The 19,210-nt window shown below is 46.9% G+C and overlaps 1 long non-coding RNA gene across 1 annotated transcript; it reads left to right on the top strand.

Annotated features, from left to right (window-relative positions):
• The first annotated feature begins 1,608 nt into the window (after positions 1-1,608).
• On the top strand, positions 1,609-5,997 carry LOC106983006 (uncharacterized). The gene is made up of 3 exons (XR_001431453.3): positions 1,609-1,702; positions 4,561-4,672; positions 4,953-5,997. It is a non-coding gene; the product is annotated as an uncharacterized LOC106983006 (long non-coding RNA).
• Positions 5,998-19,210: the final 13,213 nt, after the last annotated feature.

Below are 19,210 nucleotides of genomic sequence, written 5' to 3'. Positions count from 1 at the left end.
ACGGAAAATACAGACCTCCCATTTATCTCCTCAAGCACCGTTTCCACCCGTATTTCTGCCTAATATTAATATCTTGTGTTAATGCAGTACAGTGGTTACCACTGATGAGCCAATATGGGCATTATTATTATGTAAAGTCCATAGTTTACATTAGGGTATAACACGCTTTGTGTTACACACTCGATAAGTTTTCAGAAATGCGTGTCACCATTATAGCCACACAGAAAATTTCACTGCCCTAAACACATCCATCTACTTGTCCCTCTCTCCTCTCAAGCTCCTGGTAATCACCGATCTTTTTGCTGTCTCCATTTTTGCCTTTTCCAGAATATCATATAGTTGGATTTCAGAATATCATATAGCGTTGCTGTTTTACATTCGATTCTTTCACTTAGCAATGTGCATTTAAGATTTCTCCATGTCTTTTCATGGCTTCATAGCTCATTTCTTTTTTTTTTAAGGGGTGTGTGTGTGTGTGTGTGTGTGTGTGTTTTGAGAGAGAAAGTGCACATGCATGAGTGAGCAAGATCGGGGGAGAGGCAGAGAGAGAGGGAGAGAGAATCCCAGGCAGGCTCCGTGCTGTCAGTGCCGAGCCGAATGCAGGGCTCGACCTCGGGAACTGTGGGATCATGACCTGAACCGAAATCAAGAGTCCGACACTTAATCAACTGAGCCACCCAAGGGCCCTTCGTTTCTTTTCACTGGTGAACAATATCCTGTTGTCTGGATGTATCGAAGTCTGTTGGTGTTACCTACTGGGTTGCATCCAATTTGGGCCATAAATTGTAAATAAAGCTGTTATAAATATTCATATGCAGATTTTGTGTGGGCATAATTTTCCATCTTACGTAGGCAAATACAAAGCCATGCAATCGCTGGGTCATTTGATGAGAATATGTTTATTTTTGTACGAAACTACATTATGTCTCCCAAAGTGGTTGTGTCATTTTGTATTTCCACCCACAACGGATGAGAATTTCTGTTCTCTGTATCCTTGCCAGCATTTGGTGAGATCTACTCCTACCTTCTTAATAAGATTTCTAAACTAATTCTAAATTTGCTTTCCCTTTCGCTCCTTTCAAAATAGATTTTTTTTTTAATTAGGAAACACCTTGAACATATTGGAAAGCAAAGAAACCATTAAGAGACACCTGTACCTCTATTATCCAGAGGTGTTAGCACAAATAATTATTTTAATAAAATATTACAGAGACAGTTAAGTCTTCCCTTTTTTATTTTAATTTAATTTATTTTAATTAATGGCCTGTTTTTACATGGTATGTTAGATCCTATTTTCCATCCTTCATCTTTGCTTTTTTTTTTTTCTCATTTCTGGTCTTCTCTTGGATTGTATTGTCTACATTTCCTCCCCTGATTCTAGTATTGATTTGTAAATTATGGATTGAATATACATATCAAACCATTCTTCTGATGGTTGTGGTAGATTATGACACTCGTGGCCCTCCGGGAAGCGTGCCACCTGGTATCTTTCGTAATCTTTCGTATCTTTCGTAATCTTTCACGTCGTGCGGCCAATCTCTAGAACTCCCATCTTGTGCGGCAATCTCTAGAACTCCTCCCATCTTGCAAAACTGAAACTCTGTACTTGTTACGCACTGATTCCCCAGCCTCCCTCCCCAGCCACCGGCAAGTGTCACTCTAGTCTCCGTCCCTGTGAATTTGACCACTCTGGGCACCTCAGGTAAGCAGACTCACACAGTACCTGTCTTTTTGCGTCTGATGTATTTCATTCGGCGTTATGTCCTCGAGGTTCATCCCAGTTGTAGCCCGTGTCTGGATTTCCTTCGTTTGTAAGGGTGAAGGATGGTCCACTGAGTCGCTTCTGCCTGTTGGCTATTATGAATAACGCTGCTGTGAGCGATCTTTCTTTCCATTCTTTTCATTCTTTTGGCGATAGATCCAGAAAGGGAATTGCTAGATCCAGAATTTTCCATAGGGAATCTCTGTGTTTAATTAGTTGAGGTGCCGCTTCTCGGATTAGTAACTATTCTGTTTCCCACAGCAGCTCCGTCGTTTTACGTTCCTACCAACAGTGCACAAGGGCTTGTTATTTTAAATTTTTTGGGGGGGGAGGGGCAGAGAGAGAGAATGGGAGAGAGAGGATCTCAAGCAGGCTCCACACCCAGGGCGGCCCGACGTGGGGCTCAATCTCACGACCTTCAGATCACAGACTTGGGCCAAAATCCAGAGTCGGATGCTCAACCGACTGGGCCCCCCGGACTTGTTGTTATTATTTTTTTTATAGTAGGCCATCCTGACGGGCCAGTCAGTTCCACATTTAATTTTAAAAACCGAACCAAAATTTCGATTTCCGGTCAATGCTCTGAAGATCTTGACCTGTTCTATACCCATAGGACCCTTTCTCCATCTCCACCGTCATAGCCGTAGGGCCAGGCAGATACCTCCACGGGCAGGTCTCTACTAAAAATCTGCCTTCAGAGATCGATACTTCCTTTACACGGAGAGAGCATGACTAGAAACGGATGGAAACCACACCCAGGAGTGCAAGAGCCCTACAGTAGATTGCTCGGGGGAATTGAAAGAGCTTTTGAAGTAACAGGTGGCAGTTTGAGAGCCTTTGAACCAGACTTTACTTATTGGCTAAAAAGGAATCTTGTTGTTTTAATCAAAGAGAAAATGTGCAGTGGTATCTGGGGGGGGGGGCGGGGGGAACGGTGGTTCTCATAACCTGTATCCCAAGTGTCTGCAGACACATCGCATATTTCAAAGTGATTCCTCTTAAAGTGGCAGGAAAGTGGCTGTAGTATTTGGCTGAGCAACCGCCAGATTTTCTGGAGTCATACGGCGATGTCTCTCAAACCAGACCCGTTGAAATATAACAAGTGATCCCTCTGAGATTTTGAAACACGTTCAACCGGTGTGTTCTCTGCAGTCAGGTGATTTGGTACCGTGTTTTAGTGAATCGTCACCAGAGTCTCCAAACTGCTTTAAAAAAAAAAAAAAAAAAAGCAAATGCACACTATCCCTTGCTCCTTTTCTCATCCAAAAAGGCCGCTGATTCCAGAGGCTTCCATACCATGCCTCGCTGCCCCCCGCTTCTCCCCGGCAATGCCCCGCGACATTCTCTTCACTCTTGATGTGTCCCCCCTCCTCCGTTTCTGACCTTTCTTTTCCATATTCCACTCTTTCTCCCTCTGGAAATCACCTCTGCAACCTATTCCTCATTTTCAATTCCCTGCAGTCACCAGACAGGCCGAAGTAATAGACAAGTCCGTTTCCTGTCGTCCTACACGCTACACTCTTCTCCCCGGCTTTGCAAAGTACGTTAAGGAAAAATCGGCCGTACGAGGAATAGCTTCATTGTTGTTGTTTCCTTTGGACTTCCATCAGCACTTTATGAATTCCTTAACTTTCAGGGGGAAACCTGCCTGAAATCTGGACACCCAAGGCTTTCTGTGAACACTGAGAGTATGAGTAATGATGCCGACGTTCATAAGCCATCCATGGAAATGACTTATGTCACTGAATGGTGGGCTTTGTCTCCACAGTGTCCTGCTCAGCTTTTACACGTGCACAGGCTATTGTCAGACGTTCAACCCCATTTCCGTCTGGCAGACAAACAGCACGAATGTGAACCCTCCAAAAAAAAAAATAATAATAATAATAGTAAAAGAGGTTGGTTTATAAAACCCAGAGCTGGCTCTTCAGTTGGTTTGTTTAAGAATTTGTCCGGAGGCGGGGGGTGGGCCCTGGGGGGCTCAGTCGGTTGAGCGTCTGACTTCGGCTCAGGTCATGATCTCACAGTCCGTGAGTTCGAGCCCCGCCTCGGGCTCCGTGCTCACAGCTCGGAGCCCAGAGCCTGCTTCCTATTCCGTGTCTCCCTCGCTCTCTGTGCCCCTCCCCTGCTCATGCTCTGTCTCTCTCCCAAAAATAAATAAATATTTTTTTTAAAAATCTTAAAAAAAAAAAAAGAATTTGTCTGGAGGAGGTTAACAGTGTGTTAGGAGGAACACACTCCGTGTTGGAGTAATGATATTCTGCTGGGATTGCTTTTCTAGTCATCACCGCCGCGTCAACTAACATTTGGCCCCCGCGCTCTGTTCTGCCATCCGAATTAGTGGTGCTCACCAACACCAGGTTCAGCGGGCCCCCTCCCCGCTCAGAGACGCCCCCCCCCCCCACCGTGGGTTTTAGTTGTGCAAGTCGTAGCTCCCAACCTTGATTTCATCTGCAGAACAAGTATCTGGCTCAGTCACCTGCCAACCCAGGACTCTGGAGAAGGTGACTAACTAATGTCTTGATGCCTCAGTTTCCATCTGTGAAATGGGGCTGGTAATGCCATATGGCTCAGAGCAGTGCTAGACCTAAGCCAGCAGTCGATGGATGCTAGCTCTTCCCGCCATTACGTAAATGATTGCTGTGCATTTCCCCCCCCACCCCTCCCACCCCCCGCCCCACACTCTCATCTGTACAGTGGCTCATGCCACCCGCTGATTTTCAGGTAAGGAAGTGGGAAGAGGGTACCTTCTGAACCTCTGGGATCGAAAACACGCTCAGACATTCTGATCTACCTCCTAGGAAAGGCTCCCGCCCTCCCTCCAGGGACGTACCTCCAGGAACATCACTGGCTTGAACTCCTGTTCCAAATACCTGCTCTGAACCTCGGTCACCAGTTGGACCACTAGGACTGGTAAGAAACCATCAAGAGGGGTCCAAAGTAAATGGGAAAACAGCACCTACCACCCCAGGGCTAGCATTTCCTTGTGCTGTCGGATCTCCTGGGAAAACTGGATTCTTAGGTGAAGTTGCCTGCATTTTAAATGTGAACATGATTTCAAATGTTACATTTTTGAAATAGAATTCGAAGGGAGCCCCAAGAACCATTAATAGGTGAGCCCCAAACATGTACATCAGGCCCCTGTAACTCCAACTTCCGCCCTCTGGCCTACACAAACCCCTGTTCCTTCCAGAGAGTTCCTGACGACAAAGAGAAAATGACAATGTTGGAGTCGAGAGGACTTCCCGTGTGCACTACTGAGACAAAGAACTCCCTTTTATGGAAGACGATGCTGCTTTCCAATGATGTGAACGGACTTGCCCAAGGTCATCTAGACTTCAACAAAGAGGCCAAGCAGGCTGTTACCGCCCCCCCCCCCCCACACACCCATTCTACCACACGGGGGCCTCCCCAGTCTAGGTCTGCCCTTAGGGGGGGTGCACAAACCACTCCCGTGTTGGGCGTTTTGTTCTATTTGTGCATCTCCCAGCCCACAGCCCAGGGACCAACTCTTCCCCTTTGTCAGCCTTCTTTAGCCCTGACCCTGGTGCCTGCCACAATCCTAGGCAAGTGGCCAACAAATTGTTGTGGCTCAAAGGAATTGAAGTAATTAAGCCCGTCGGGTTATTGCATTAAAGTAACAACTTACTTGATATGTACAGATAATGTCAGATCTGCTTTAGATCCCCTGGATTCTAAAGTAAATGAGTTTCTGGATCCTTCACTAGCTCAAAACCTTCATTCATTCATTCATTTCCATTCATTTGGCCTTTCTTGAGCTGCCCCTTGGGCTAGGCACTGTGTTAGGGACAGACACACAGTCCAGTCCATAGAAGAATCTTGACAGTGTTAAGTGTAGATATTATAAAGGCATATGTTCATTGTAAAAGAGAAAAAAAAAACCATACCAATTTAAACACGAGGATGGGAAACGAATTCAGATGGAAACTGAGACACCTGTACACAAGGAAGTTCTCTCCCTCTCTCTCAGCCCCCCTATCCCTTCCTGGTGGCTCAGAAACACACAGTTATTTCCTAAAGCAACGGAGGAAGGCTGCATAATTCCTGCATGGTGAGTTGGCATTGTAGGGGCATAGATCTGGAAGGGGCCTTCAGGATCTCTTTGCCCCATCTAAGAAGGATTTACTGACTTTTTTTTTTAACTTGAGAGAGAGAGAGAGAGAGAGAGAGAGAGAGAGCATGTGTGCATGTGAGCAGGGGAAGAGCAGCAAGAAAGAGAGAGAGAGAGAGAGAGAGAATCCCAACACTGTCAGCACAGAGCCTGATGTGGGGCTGGAACCCACGAACCCCGAGATCATGACTTCAGCAGAAATCAAGAGTCGGACGCTTAACCGACTGAGCCACCCGGGAGCCCCGGATTTACCGACTTTTTAAAGCAGCGTTTTATGACCTGCCATCTGCCTTTGGCTTTAATGATCCCAGAACATAAACACAGATACTGAGTAATGGTTCGAGCAGTCAGATCCCATTGTGTGATCCCAGAGGACATTTATTTTCGTGAATCCAGGCTCGGGGATCTGATCTGGCAGAGCCCAGCCAGCATCTGGCAGCTCCTGTATCTGGTTCACTTCATCTGTTTGGCCTTTAAATGTGAGGTTTGAGGTCCCTACCTCTTTTCTCTCCACACGGTCTCCCTAGGTGACCTCATTAAAATGCATGGGTTAGAATACCATCTACGTTTCAAAGGCTTCCAAATTTACATCTGTAGCTCAGTCTTCTTTTTGTTGCCAGGGCTGACGTCAGAGAAATTACTGCCTGTTGTCTCTTCGAGGACGTTTATGGTTGTGGGTCTCACACTGAGGTTTTTCAGCCATTTCGAGTTTATTTTTGTGAATGGTGTTACGAGAGCGGTCCAGTTCATTCTTTGGCGTGTCGCCGTCCCGCTTTCCCGGGACCATTTGTTGAAGAGATTGGCTTTTCCCCATTCCCATATTCTCGCCTCCTCCTCTATCAAAGGTTAATTGACTATGTAATTGTGGGTTTATTTCTGGGCGCTCTATTCTGTTCCGTTGATCTGTGTGTCTATTCCAGCTCAGTCCTCTCGTGTCTGAGCCACAGTGTTATGTTCTGCTCCCTATTCAACATTTCCACCTGGGGGGGGTCTTAGGGTTATTTCAAGACACATCGAAATAGCCCTTTCTCCCCGCCCAGGTTTCCCTCTGCATCGTAATGGCACCGTTGTCTATTCGTATCATTTTCTCATAGAAAACTGGAAGCTCTCCTCAAGTTCTCCCTTGCCTGTTTCCTCATCCATCCAATCCACCCATCAGGAAGTCCCACCACGTCCTCCACCACCAACACAGCCATGTCTCCCTCTTCTCCGCACCCTTCCTGTCAACCGCCATAGTCCAGACCACCATAATCTCTCTTGGACTGTAACAAACATCCCCCGAGTTGGCCTCCATGCTTCCATAATACCATTCTCTAATCAGTTCTCAACTTAGCAACAAATGATGTTAGAAGTCCAATCAAACTGGGTCACCCCTCAGCGTGACATATGGCTGCCCATCGAATTTCAAGTGGCCTCCAACTGCCCTCCAGCTTGCCTGCCTTGTCTTGTGCCCTCCTCTCCTTATTCGTGGTCCTGAAGTCTCGATGGCTCCCTTAAGTGCCGCAAATATGTTTCTACACCATGGTCTTTGTCAATGCTGCCCACTAGGCTGCATTTTTTTGTCCCCACTCTTTACACTGGGACCTCCTTTCCAGCCTTGGTCTCACTCAAATACCCAAGTTCATGGAGACTTTCTCTGGCACGCAAGAAAGATACTAGAAAAATAGCACTCAAGGACCCCAGTAGGTTCCTGTCATTCTCTATATTAGATTAGCCTTTCCCCCTTTTCGAGGCACACATTAGAAATGGCAATTGTCTAAGTGACTTGTTTTCTGGTGTCTTCCACTAGAAGAGAAGCCATATGAAGGTAGAGACTGTGTCTCATTTGTTATAATATGCCTAGTATTTATGTCACATAGAAGGTACTCAGAAAATGTGGCCGGTCTTCTTAACATGAACAAGTAGTAAGACTAGAGGGAAACTGGAGCAAAATGGTGGATTAAGAAGCTCCAAGCTCTTGGTCAACCACAGAAAACAAACAAATCGGAAACTGACTGACTTAACTTTGTCAGAACCCAGGGCAGGAGGGCGGAGGGAGTCCAATTTTTAAATCAAGTGAATGTCAAATTAAAAAAAAAAAAAAGACAGAAAGAAAAGAAAAGGAGAAGGAAAGAAGAGAAAAGAAAAAGAAAAGAAACTATCTTCAAAGCGGTAGGAACGTTTTGTGGCATTCTTACTTGGCCTTACCCCGCCCCTCCCTGGCACAGTAGAAGCTTTGGTCTTAAAGTAGCAGCAGCCTGTGTTCCCAGTTTGGGACCTCAGTCCTTCGAAGCAGAGGGAGCAGAACAGACCTCATTCCCAAGTTATTGTCTATATCTATTCTAATCTCTCCGGGGCATACTTGAAGGACTGATACAAGACATTTCTTTCTTTCTTTTTTTTAATTTAATTTTTTATTTTTTTTAAATTTACAAACAAATTAGCATGTAGTGCAACAATGATTTCAGGAGTTAGATTCCTTAGTGCCCCTTCCCCATTTAGCCCATCCCCTCACCTGCAACCCCTCCAGCAACCCTCAGTTTATTCTCCATATTTATGAGTCTCTTCTGTTTTGTCCCCCTCCCTGTTTTTATATTATTTTAGTTTCCCTTCCCTTATGTTCATCTGTTTTGTCTCTTAAAGTCCTCATATGAGTGAAGCAAGACATTTATTTCTGTCTCACGTAGCTTGGAACTGGGGTGAGGAGAACGATGGACACAGCTCATGAAAGCAGCAAGGTGGACTAGAGACCCACGGCTCTCTGGGGCAAGAAGTTGTGGGTTGTGACATAAAATGGATGACCTAAGACCTGGAAGGAAAGCTGGGGTGAGACTCTTTGGGAAACTAAGTCATTCAAAAGCCACCATACATGAGAGGAGATTTAAAGCCATGCACATCCCCAGGGCAAGAGGCATGCTCAGAAAAGACCTCAGAAGACGTTAAGATTTCACCTTGAGCGAGGGGCACCTAGGTGGCTCAGTTGGTTAAACACCTGACTTTGGCTCAGGTCATGATCTTGCAGTTTGTGAGTTCGAGCCCCACACTGGGCTCTGTGCCGACAGCTCAGAGCCTGGAGCCTGCTTCAGATTCTGTGTCTCCCTCCCTCTCTGCCCCTAATCCACTCGCACTCTGTCTCCATCTCTCTCAAAAATAAAGAAACATTAAAAAAATTGAAAAAAAAGATTTCATCTTGAGCTAATCCCTAGCTTCAGTGCAAGTCTAGCTTAGTGCTGGCAAAGCGTTCCAGCCGAGAGCCAATTTGCAAAGACTAGGAGGGCTATTTTAGTTTTCTGTATGTGTGTGAGTGTTTGCTCCTGGTAGTCAAGGAAATCTCTAGCAAAACATTAGCCGAACAAGAGCAAAAGGAACAGACTTTAATGATCACATATGATAAGGAATAGTTGTTGTAAAAATGGTTTCGAAAATCACAAAACAGATGGGCTATTATAGCCTTCGTCAATAAGAACAAACACAATAGAGCAATCAAAAGGTCCCAGAAAATTCTGAGGAAGACAGAGGAGCTGATCTTCAGAGTTACAACATTATAATAGTCAAACATGCAATTTTCAACAAAAAGTCACAAGGCATACAGAGAAACAGTAAAATCTAGCCCACTCAAAGGAACAAAATAAACTGACAGAAACTGTCCCGAGGAATGCCAGCCATCAGACTTCCTAGGACGAGGCTTTAAAACAACTGTCTGCAATATGAATAAAAGGAAAAATATGGGCAAAGGACTAAAGGAAATCAGAAAAAGATGCATTAACAAAGTGAGAATATCATTACAGAGAGAAAGGGTTAATAAGGACTGAACAGAAATTCCAGAGCTGAAAAGTAAAATCATTAACATTAAAAATTCACTAGAGGGGCTCAACAACAGATTTGAGCAGCCAGAGAAAAAGAATCAGCAAACTTAAAGACATGACATTTGAAATTCCAGGTATGAAGGAGAAATAAAAAAGAATGAAGAAAAGTGAACGGAGCCTAAGGGACACCATCCAGTGGATAAACCAACATCACATTATGGGAGTCCAAGAATGAGGATGGAGAGAGAGAGAAGAAGGGGCAGGAAGCTTATTTGAAGAATTAATCACCAAAACCAGCTCAAATTTGGGGCGCCTGGGTGGCTCAGTCGGTTGAGCATCCGACTTCGGCTCAGGTCATGATCTCACAGCTTGTGGGTTCAAGCCCCGTGTCGCGCTCTGTGCTGATGGCTCAGAGCCCGAAGGCTGCTTTGGATTCTGCGTCTCCCTCTCTCTCTACCCCTAACCCACTCACATTCTGTCTCTGTCTCTCTCAAAAATAAACATTAAAAAAAATTTTTTTTTTTTAAAACCAGCTCAAATTTGATGAAAGATCTGAGCATACAAAGCCAACAAGCTCAATAAACTCCAAGTAGAATAAACTCAAAGGGACCCGCGGCAAGTCACATTATAATCCAACTGACAAAAAACCAAAGAGAAAATCTCAAAAGCCACAAGAGAAATGACTTAACGCATATGAGCGACCTTTAATAAGATCACTTGTTGATTTCTCCACAGAGACTTGGGACACCAGAAGGCTAGGGGGTGATATATTTAAAGAGCTGAAACAAAAACAATTGTCAACCAAGAATTCTATATCTGCCAAGAACGTCCTTCAAAAATGAGGGAGAAATTAAAGCATTCCCAGACAAACAGGAGCGGAGAGAGTTTGTTCGCACTAGACCCGCTCTGCAAGAACAGCAAAGGGACTCCTTCAGGTTCAAATGGAAGAATGCTTGGAGGGCAGCTTGGAGCTGTAGAAAGAAATAAAGAACTCCAAGAAAGGTAAATACAGGGGCAAATATAAAAGCCAGTATTATTGTAAGTTTGGTTGATAACTCCACTCTTCTACATGATTTAAGAGACAAATGGATAAATATAAATATTTATATTGTTGGACACACAATGTATAAAGGGGTAATTTGCAATATCAATAACAGAAAGAAGTGGAAAAGGAGCTGTAGAGGAGCTAAGTTTTTTTAAAATTCTTTTTAAAAAATGATTTTAAATGTTTGTTTTGAGAGAGAGAGTGAGAGAAAGGTCATGAGTGCAGGAGAGGCATAGAGAGAGGGAGATACAGAATCCGAAGCAGGCTCCAGGCTCTGAGCTGTCAGCACAGAGCCCGACGCGGGCCTCAAACTCATGAACCATGAGACCATGACCTGAGCCGAAGTCGGACGCTTAACCGACTGAGCCACCCAGGCGCCCCAAGTTTTCATGCATTTAAAAAGATTAATATCATGCAGAGTATTTTTTCCATTACAGTGGAATGACGTCAGGAGTCAATAGCAGAAGGAAATTAGGAAAATTCACAAATACGTGGAAATTAAATAACACATTCCGAAACAGCAAATAGGTCGACAAGGGAAATTTAAAATACTTTCAGACAAATGAAAATGACAAACAACATAGCAAAACTTCTAGCATGCAATGAAATGATCCCTTGTTAAGATTGATGCAAAAAGCCTCAATAACATAATCACAAAATACATTTAGCAGCATATTAAAAAGACCATACAACATGACCAAGCAGAAGTTATTCCTGGCATGCAATGATTGATTAAATCTATGAAAATGGATCAATGTAATACACCACATTAATAAAGTAAAGGGGGGGAAAACTCATGATCATCTCAACTGATGCAAAAAAATTTGATAAAAATCAAACACCCTTTCATGATATATTTTTTTAAAAGGACTCAATAAAGTAGAAATAGAAGGGAGCTTCTTCAACATAATAAAAGTCATTCATGTAAAGTCCATAGGTAACAGCATACTCAATGATAAATGACTGAAACCTTTTTTCTAAAATCAGGAACTAGAAAAAATGTCCATTTTCACTACTTCTGTTTTACATAGTATTGTAAGTGCTAAGCCAGAGCAACTGACCACAAAACAAAGAAAAGGCACCCAAATGAGAAGGGAAAAAGTACAATTATCCCTGTTTACAGATGACAAAACCTTATAAACGCAAGAATCGTAAAGATTCTACAAAAATAAACAGAGTCGATAAACACACCCAGCAGAGTTACAGGATACATAATCGACACTCAAAAATTGGTTGCATTTCTATATACTCATGATGAACAATCCAAAAAAATTTTAAGAAAGCAATTCCACTAATAATATCAAAGAGAATAAAACACTTTGGAACGAACGTCACCGAAGAAGTGTAAGATTTGTACCCTGAAAGGTACGAAACATCGCTAAAAGTAATTACAGGAAGACATAAATAAATAGAACAGCATTTTGTGTTCATGAATTGGAAAACTTAATACTGTTTAGACGATAGGACTACCCAAAGTAGTTGGATATGGATCCAACGCGATCCCTATCAAAGCTCCAATTACATTTTTGTGCATCAATAAAAATCCACCTTTAAATTCATGTGGGATGTCAAAGGACCCCATATAGCTAAAACAATCTTGAAAAGGAAGTACAAACTTGGAGGACTCAAACTTCATGATTCCAAAATTTACTGCGAAGCAGTAATCAAAACAGTGTGGAACTGACATAAAGACAGACATACAGGCCAATGGAATAGAATAGAGAGCCCAGAAATAAAGCCTCCCACATATGGTAGGTCGGTTTTCAACATGGGTTCCACACCATTCAGTGGGAAAGGACAATCTTTTCAAAAAATAGTTATGGGAAAACGGACAACCACATGCAGAGAACGATGTTGGACCCTTACCTTGTATCATATACAAAAATTAACTCAAAATAGTTCAGAGGCTAAACTTACCAGTGAAAACTATCAAACTATCAGAAGAAAACATCCAACGAATACTATTCCATCATAAGAGGGAATGAAATTCTGACACATGCTGCGTTATGGCCGAGCCTTGAAGACGTTGTGCCAAGTGTAATAAGCCAGACCCAGAAGGACAAGTATTGCCTGGTTCGCTTCTTTGAGGAGGTGAGAATAGGCAAATTCATGGAGACAGAAAGTAGAATGGAGGTTGCCAGGGACTCAGGGGAGGCAGGAACGGGGAGTTCGTCTTTCATGGGCATTGCTGGTTTAGAAATGCTCTGGGAGTGTTTTGGAAACAGAAAGTGGTGATGGTTACGCAACATTGTGAATGTACTCCTAAGTACACACTTGAAAACGGTAAGCGTGATCAATTTTACATCACACCTATTTGACTGTAAAGGAGCAAGAAGCAGAAGGAAGATTACCGGCATCTACGACAGGAACAACACAGAAAAGGTCGAGAAGACAAGAAAGCCTCGGAAGGCAATGTTGGTGGCAGAGGGTGGCCAAGTGGGTCAAATGACAGTGGCTTATTTGGGGAAGGGCGTGAGGGCACCATGATGGAAAACACCTGGTGACGCCAAGAGCATGTTCAGTGGGGGCTCCGGGGAAGGTTAAGGGCCAGGCAGGTTGTGTCAATGGAGTTCCCTTAGGCTGCAAGGGGACAGGGTGCCCTCCTTGGCTCAGATGTAGGGACCCCGAGGACAGGGAGGTGCAGGAAGAGCCCTTCAAAGCCGCTCAATGCCTCTGAAGATCTAAGCACGGGTTGCCCAATCAGGAAAACTGTCACCCTGTCCCTGCCACCCTCCCTGCACCGAGCACGCAGCGATTCTGGGTGTTCCTGCTACGCACTGTCCCCGCCAGGCAGCACTGTAGTCCCGGGCCCCCCGCACGATGGGTCCCCATCGCAGGACCTGGGGCAGCCCAGATCTCAGCCCCCCCAGCTGTGGTCTGTGTGACAAGCAGAGTCACACAAGAAGCAAGCGACTTCTCTGAGGAGACAATGGGGGCCACTTCCTGCTCAACAGAAATTTGGGGCATTAGGTGGCCAGAGTCATAGTTTGATTCCTCCGGAAAAGCAATGCTGGAGACAGGGAGGGAGGTGCTAACAACGTGTTAGCTCAGTCCCACAGAGGTTCCGATGGGCCGCAACGGGGAGTGCGGGGAGGGATGGGGAGAGGACAGGTGTTACTGGGGGGCGTTTGCTTCCAGAAGAGACTGGGAAGGTTGGCGGGCAGGCTTGCCCACCGGCACGCTGCCTTCTCCAGAAGTGTGGCAGGGGGCCCACGGGAGCGGGGTGGGATTCATCCCCCTGCTTTCCTCCTCGCGTTTTCCTGTGGTCAAGGTTTGTCATTTGGGAGCTGTTTCCCCACACCTGCAGATTCCATCATCTGTCCCCTTGTTGACTGTAGGAAGCCAGGTCCCAAGCCCTCCAGCGTGGCACAGTCTTCCAGTTTGGAACTGGAGAGATGTGCTGGTTTGAATGGAGGTCTCACGACGGATCTGTCCACCCTGCCCCTTTATCTGGAAGAGAACTCTATTTGGTAAAAGGGTCTCTACAGACTTAAAGAGGAGATCCTTCTGGGTTAGGGAGGGGCCCTCACTCCAGGGACGAGTGTCCTCAGAGGGGAAGGGAGGAGACACAGAGGAGGACAGTGTGGAAACGGAGGCAGGGCTGGGCGGGAGGCTGCCACCGACCGAGGAATGTCTGGAGCCTCCAGAAGCCACAGGAGGCAGGAAGGATCCTCCCCTGGAGGCCTTGCCCACACCTCGATCTCAACCTTCCACCTTCTGGAACGGTGAGAAGTTGCTTCGAGGCACTAAGTTCCTGGTGATTTTCAGGGTGGCCGCCTTAAGAAAGAACACAAGAGAGAGGGGACAGTTGAGGAGATGCGAGCTGAACCAAACTGGCGTCCAACAGGACTGGCCCCCGGACCCGTGCGCAGGGAGCACGGGGCGGTCAAGGCGCCGCCCCCCTCGTGGGTGGCAGGTGGACGGTGGGGCGGGAAGTCAAGTGGGGCCGGGAGGCTGGGAGCCAAGAGATCAAAGGCATCTCCCGGCTCGTGGAAAATGGATGGTGTTGTCAATGGGGATTACTGGCGGGGATGTGAGGACGCATGGAAAGATAAACACAGGGTAGAGAGGATCTGAGGGGTGGAGGTGAGGGCTGGTGAGAAGAGACTGTTGGCGGTGATTACTTGGCGAGAACCGGACAGGTGAACGGCTTGGATTTCAGGTGACGCTGGCGGGAGGTGGCTGAGCGGTGGCGACAGGTGTGGCGAGGCTGGAGAAGGACGGGGCAGAGTGTGACGGTGGCCCTAGACATCCCCGGGCACGTGGCGGCCAGGGGTGAGCAGTGGCGGGTGGGCAGGGAGGTTGGGGGTCTAAGACAGTTTGCCCTCGGCTGGACAGGGGCTCCGCTGAGGCCACGAGAAAGGGGAGGGGGAGTCTGCTTTGAGGAGTTGGGGGACAGGGGTCTTTGCGTCGTAAGGAACAGCAGCTCGCTTTACCATAAAGGCGATGGGACGTTTTGTAAGGACAGAGAGCGAATTTCATGGGTGGCTCAGGGAAGGAACAGAAAAGGGGGCTGACCACAGACGGAACTAGAACCAGGTGCCCAGAAACAAGGGGCTCTGTGTCCCCAGGGGCCGAAGGGCTCTCTTGTGCGGGCCACTCGGTGCACGTCCTCATTGCCTTCCTCCGTTCAGGACCAGCCCCTGCGGCGTCCTTGCCGACCCTTCCTTTTATCTGGTACCCAGGTGGAGATGGCCCCCGCACCGTGTCCTGACCTCAGGTGCACCTGGGAGTGCCTGGGTCCGAACTGCTAAGGGACAGTCCCTCCCAGGAACCTGAGGCCCAGCCCCAGGTGCCCTGTCTGAATAGGGTCGCTTAGAATAAACATGGCCCCCTGGGCACGCCCCTCTCTGGTGGTGCCCCTCCGGTCGGGCTGAAAAATACCCCCCCCCCCCGCTGTAATCCCTAGAAGCTGTGGTTATTAGGGGACACAGCAAAAGACGCGGGACACCTGGGGGGCTCAGTCCATTGCGCATCGGACTTTGGCTCAGGTCATGATCTCACGGTTCGTGAGTTCAAGCCCCACACTGGGCTCACTGCCGTCGGCCCCAAGCCCGCTTTGGATCTCCTGTCCCCCTCTCTCTCTGCCCCACCCCTGCTCACACTCTCTCTTTCAAAAAATAAATAAACCTTAAAAAAAAACACAAAAAACTGGCAGGATTAAGTGAAGGATCCTGAGATGGGGAGGTTGTCGTAGATGATGGCACCTGGGTGAGTCCTAATGAAGGATGCATGTCCTTACGTGACAGGTGGAGGGAGAATTTGCACCCCCCCCCAAAGAACATGACATAACAAATGAGGCAGATATTGGAATGATGTGGCCATAAACCATAAGCCCAGGGAAACTGGCAGCCACCGGAAGCTGGGAGAAGCAAGGAAGGACTCTCCCCCGGCATCTTCCCAGGGAAGCACGCTCCTACAGACATCCCGATTTCAGGCCAGAGATACCGACTTCACACTTCCGACCTTCAGAACCGCGAGGACAAATGTCTGTGGTCTTAAGCCCCTAGTGTTCCGGGAATCGGTTACAGCAACGCTAGGGAACGAGGTGGGGAGGAATGAGGGACGCTACACCGTGGCTCCTGCGTGAAGGAGGGGCCGAGAGAATTTAGGGGCGCGTGTAGAGGAAAGGAAAGGGGGGCATCGGTCGGATTCGATTCAACACGCAGGTTCTGTTTCGTGCCCGTGAAATGCAGACGCTTACCCTGGAAAAGCAAGGACAGGGATGTGACACATTAAATGCCACAGTAAAGACTTCAGCAGGAAACAAGGTAAGCAGAGTTGGGAGGCACTGTAGGTGAAGACAGACGTGTGTGTGTACGGACGGCCGGATGGTGAATTCGGCTCCTAAACGGAAGAGACCGGATGCCTCGGGTGAGCGGGTAATGCAAACAAGGAAACCCAGCCAGGCACTAACATGCAAATGTGTATGCACGCCTACACCCTACACTCCAGGGCGTTATGATTTTGCTTTCTATCTTGTTCGACCGCGTAGCAGCTGACCGTGTCTACGCGAGGCCAAAGCAATTGGGCAATTCAGCAAAATCCTTAGTCAGACTAAGAGTTCAGTCGAGGCAGCACAGTACAGAGCAAAGGACGTGAACTCTTCACTCCCATCGCTCACCCTAACTTCTGAAATGGCTAGGAATTGTTCCGCAGTATAGACGGGGACACAGGCTGGGGCCCACAGAGGGTGGTGGCATATTCCCACAGGCACACAGCTGCAGAATTCACAGTCGGATCTGCCCGACTCCTGAATGCATGATGTTCCCACCATGTGTGGACTGAACAAATAGACGTGCTCTCGGAAACTTTTGAAGCTGTCTGCCTGAGATAAAATGTGTCGGGAACTAATACGCTTGAAAAGTGCAGGGCAAAAATCTATGAAGAAACCACCTCCCCAGGGGCGCCTGGGTGGCTCAGTCAGTTAAGTGTCCCACTCTTGACTTCAGCTCAGGTCTTGATCTCACGGTTTGTGGGTTCGAGCCCCACGTTGGGTTCTGCAATGCTTGGGATTCTCTCTCTCTCTCTCTCTCTCTCTCCTTCTCTCTGCCCCTCCCCCACTTGCACACACTCTTTCTCTCAAAATAAATAAACTTAAAAAAAGAAAGAAAGAAAGAAAGAAAGAAAGAAGGAAGGAAGGAAGGAAGGAAGGAAGGAAGGAAGGAAGGAAAGAAAGAAAGAAAGAAAGAAAGAAAGAAAGAAAGAAAGAAAGAAAGAAAGAAAGAAAAGAAAGAAAGAAAGAGGGATGCCTGAGTGGCTCAGTCAGTTAAGCGTCCGACTTTGGCTCAGGTCATGATCTCACAGTTGGTGAGTTTGAGCCCCGCGTCAGGCTCTGTGCTGACAACACGGAGCCTGCTTGGTATTCTCTCTCTCTCCCTGTCTCTCCGCCCCTCCCCTGCTCACACTGTCTCTGTCTGTCTCAAAAATAGGTAAATAAACCTAAAAAAAAAAAATCAATAAATAAAGACAGTGTTTTGGGAGGAGTCTATAATACTTACCTATAAAATAGGTTCATTTTATTTTTCAGTTTAGGCAACTTCTGTCCAGGCAGGTCTGGTCACGTGTAAGTGATGATATAAAGATAGAAAAGATGCTCCCAAAAGCAAGCCCAGAAGTTACCAAGCCATTCCCAATTACATAAAGACTTTCATAAAATTCCTTGGAGCCTGGCATCTATCTACACGCCCTACTCATTTTGCTGGAACTTTCTGAGGCGCTTTTCTCCAGCAAGGAGAAAAGTGAAATCGTCCAGGTCATTGATAGCCCTCCTGCAAAAGAAGGTTGTGGATACTGGGGAGGTCAAGCAAAATTCTAGACAGCAAGCAGACCAAACTTCATCAAACGTGGAAGTAAGGGTTCTCTGCAAGTGAGAGAAAACAGCACAAAATGGCGTAAGCCCAAGAGAGATGGGTTGGCTCATATAAGCGGAAAGTCCAGGGGTGACCCCTAGCACCAGTCACCGCTGGACTCAGGGGCTCAGGTAATGTCATCGGGAACTAGCCCCTCCCCTTCCCTTGGCTCTGCTTTCATCTGTAGTGGTTACGTTCTGAGGGAGGCCCTCTCTCGGGTGACAAGATGGCAGCCAGAAACTCCAGGCTTACCTTCTCATACGCGTAAGTCCAACAGTTCAATCAGAAGTCCTAGGCATGACTCACCCGGTCACGAGTTGGACCACGTGACCCATCCTGAACAGATCTCTGTGGCCGAGAGGATGCTTTACTCCCACCAACAAGCCCAAGTAACATGTCGCCTTTGGTACCTGGTGGAGAGCCAGCCCCATCCAAACCCTGCGGACTAAGAACAAAAGTGGGTAGTTCCTTGCAGGGAAGTCAGGGAGCTGTGAACGGAATAAAGGTGAATGGACAGCCTGGTGGGGAAGATAATAGGGTACTTTGTTATTTGAGAGTAATTCCAAGTGGTTCTCATTGGAGGGTGGTCACATCTCCCCAAGGGACATTTGACAATGTGTGGAAACATTTTTGGTTTTCGTAACTGGGTAGCGCTTACTGGCACCTGGTGGGTGGAGGCCACGGATGCTAAAACCCTACGTCACGTACACAGGACAGGCCCCTAACGACAAAGAATTATTTGGCCCCAAACCCCAGTAGTGCTGAGGATGAGAAACCCTGTTCTAGCATCAGAATGCAGCCATGGAAGCTGAGACCCATCTCATTAGAGGAAAGATTTCTGTCCGTGTCTACAGAGGACGTTTATGTCCTTGAAGTTTATGAAAACCGGTTGGCGCCCCAGCATGGAAAAGAGGCCCAGATGCATCTCTGCTTCCTTAACTCTTGAGTTAAACTCCCAGCCCCATCCATCTGTACATCAGGTATTGCGGTCATTGAGGTGACCATATTAGATCCAAAGCAATTAGGTGAAAAATCCTAGTGGACATCTTATAAATCAAGATTCCGGGCAGTAGTTAAGACAGCAGATGGGGGGCAGCGGCCTGTGATCTTCGCGAATATCGGCCAAATGGCTCAGCG

The sequence above is a fragment of the Acinonyx jubatus genome, chromosome E1, assembly GCF_027475565.1.
Source record: "Acinonyx jubatus isolate Ajub_Pintada_27869175 chromosome E1, VMU_Ajub_asm_v1.0, whole genome shotgun sequence".
Classification (NCBI taxonomy): Eukaryota; Metazoa; Chordata; class Mammalia; order Carnivora; family Felidae; genus Acinonyx; species Acinonyx jubatus.
The sequence above is the reverse complement of the archived record's forward strand: the minus strand, read 5'-3'. Positions and strand labels throughout refer to the sequence as shown.